The sequence below is a fragment of the Prunus mume genome, linkage group LG6 (assembly GCF_029339155.1).
Source record: "Prunus mume cultivar Tortuosa linkage group LG6, ASM2933915v1, whole genome shotgun sequence".
Classification (NCBI taxonomy): domain Eukaryota; kingdom Viridiplantae; phylum Streptophyta; class Magnoliopsida; order Rosales; family Rosaceae; genus Prunus; species Prunus mume.
This window is the reverse complement of record NC_142703.1, coordinates 1,722,301-1,725,348: the sequence shown is the minus strand read 5'-3', so window position 1 is coordinate 1,725,348 and position 3,048 is coordinate 1,722,301. Positions and strand designations below refer to the sequence as shown.

General features: G+C 36.4%; 1 pseudogene; it reads right to left on the bottom strand.

Annotated features, from left to right (window-relative positions):
* Positions 1-289: 289 nt before the first annotated feature.
* LOC148915782 (uncharacterized) lies at positions 290-1,383 on the bottom strand (annotated as a pseudogene).
* Positions 1,384-3,048: the final 1,665 nt, after the last annotated feature.

Genomic DNA, 3,048 nt, shown 5'->3' with positions numbered 1-3,048 from the left:
CTTTTAAAGAAACAAGATTTTTTATATTTGAACAATAACCTTCAGGGACGTTCATACCATAGAAAGTATTGCAAACCGCTCTCTTCTTTGCTCTTGACAAATTCCAAGGCCCTGGAGGCAAGCAAGTACGTCTTTCTCCATACTTAGGTTGCAAATCAGTTTTGACCCCCATGTTCAATAAATCTAACCGCAGCAATCCCATCCTTATTTTTTCCAGGGATCTCCAGCAATGTACCAATGATACTATCGCAAACATTCTTCTCAATATGCATAACATCTAGGGCATGCCTCACATGAAGGTATTTCTAATACTCGAGATCAAAGAATTTTGATTTCTTCTTCCAACAAACTTTGTCACCGTCATTCTGACCAACACTTCCCCCATTTTTCGAGTCCCATATGTAATTAATATCTTCAACAATGTGCAATACTCGGGAGGCGGATATTCAGGTTTCCCATGAAAAGCTGCACGCTGCCTCCGATATGGATGATTGATTGGTAACCATTTTCTATGCCCAATGTAACAAATTTTGTGGCCATTTTTCAACCTGTGACTAGGTGTATCATCGCCGCATATGGGACAAGCTTTATATCCTTTAACAACACAACCAGATAAGTTCCCATAGGCAGAAAAATCATTAACTGTCCACAGTAGTACACCTCTGAGTGTAAAGTATTCTCCTATATGTGCATCATACACTCCTCTAATCCCATCCCACATAGATTTTAAATCATCAATCAAAGGCTCTAAGTAGACGTCTATATCATTTTCAGGCTGTTTAGGACCGGAAATCAATAAGGTCAACATTATGAACTTCCGTTTCATGCATAGCCATGGTGAGAGATTATATGTAACTAAGATAACTAGCCAACAGCTGTATCTGCTACTTAAAGAACTGTGAGGATTGAATACATCAGATGAGAGAGCCAATCTCAAGTTTCTCGGCTCTTTACCAAACTCGGGCCATTTATCATCAATAAGTTTCCAAGACGGGGAATCCGCAGGATGAGACATTTGACCATTAACTGATTTTCTAGCAACATGCCAAGTCAAACTCTTAGTTGTCTTATGTGATTGAAACATCCTTTTAAACCTTGGAATTGGAGGAAAATACCACATCACCTTCACTGGCACACCCTCTTTCAAAATTGAATCTTTGCCTTCCTTCCACCTTGAGACACTACAAGTAGGACAATTAGTTGAATCTTCATAATCCTTCCTATACAAGATGCAGTCATTGGGACATGCGTGGATTTTCTCATAACTCATCCCTAAAGTAGACAATGTCTTTTTGCCTCGTACATAGAGGAAGGTAGTGTATTTCCTTATGGAAGCATATCTCCTTGAAGTATCAATAATTCTGTAAAACAAACATCACTCATCCCATGTTTTGCTTTCAAATTATATAACTTCACCAAAGCCGACAACATTGTGTACTTACTTCTACCAGGGTACAAGGGTTAATCTCCATCCCCGTTCACATTGACAAACTCATAAGGATCAAATCCAATATCCCCTAAATCATTATCATCCATCCCTACTTCTTCATAAACAAAACTGAACCTACTTTGCTCATCTTCTTCCACATTTCTACTAGCATTAGTAGTCCATTCCTGGTTCTCCGTGCCATGTCCAAATCTTATAGCTTTGGTCAATTCCATTAAAGTATAAGTGGTCCCTTATAATTCCAACTCCAAACAGTTGAATATTCCCACATTTAACACATGGACAACGAATATGAGTTGTATTTACAAGATTTTCTACAGCAAAATTCAAAAATCCTTCCACACCTAACTCATATGCCTTCGATCTTCTATCCGCATGCATCCATGGCTTATCCATCTCACACACTATAAAATCATACATATAATAAAGTGAAAAGACCAGCAATGAAACACTACTATATTGACAGAGAAGAGAACAAAGTGGGGAAAAAAAATATCCACAATAATCAGATGACGGTTTTTACAAAATAATCGTCTCGTAACATAGATTAAGACGACGGCATGTTTATTTACCGTCGTCTTTAAGCAAACAACAAGATATTTGTTTTCTTTTTGAAGAACAGGTCTGGGTTATGGTCGCCTTACAACGACGGCGGTATTAAATAAAAATCCGACGTATAATAAAAATTTAGACGACGGTTGGTTTGGTGGAAACCAACTGTCATCGTGGTTTACAAAAAATCAAAGCCTAATTCTTCCATCCCCATTCCATTTCAAAGAACCCTTAACAGAATGCAAACATCAAAACATAAAAGAACCCATATTTAACTCCCAATCAAGAACCCATAGCTCCCAAAACATAAAACAAACCATATTAAGAAACCAAAGCTGAGAGAATATACAAACTAACAGAATATTTTGAGAGATCTAAGAGAATATTGAGAGAGTGCTAAGAGAATATATACAAACTAATAAGAGAATTTTGAGAGAGAGCTGAGAGAATATACTTACATGGATATTGAGAGAGAGTTGAGAGAAAATATCAAATGCTTGAGAGAGCTCAGAGAATATACCCAATGCTTTGAGAGAGAGCGAAAACTTTAAGATAAATTTACGTTGAAGAGAGAGAATGAAATACTTTAGGGTTAAAGGGAAATTCTGAAAATTTTAGATCCTAGTCAAAAATTTCAAAGGACTGCGTTTATTAAAGACGACGGTAAATACAACCCAGTAGTCATTTCATTTCAGATTTACAACAACGGTTATGTTACATTTATGCCATTGTAAAATGTTTTGACGTCGCTCATACAAAAACCGACTTCTAAAATATTACATAAATAGCTTTGTTGTGTGTTTCCTGGGATTCGAATGCGCGTATTGACCAAAAAGAGCAAGAGCAAACCGGCGTCGTTTCAATAAAACCTAAAACCTAAATTTTACAATAATTATAAAAACAAAAATACACAAGTATGAGAAAAATGAACCGAAAATTGCTATGGACTCCTTACAACAATGCCTTCTATATTAGTAGGCTAAAATCTATATTAAAGAATTTTCAATTTTATGACCACCAATGGATCACATAAACCTTAGGGTTATGTT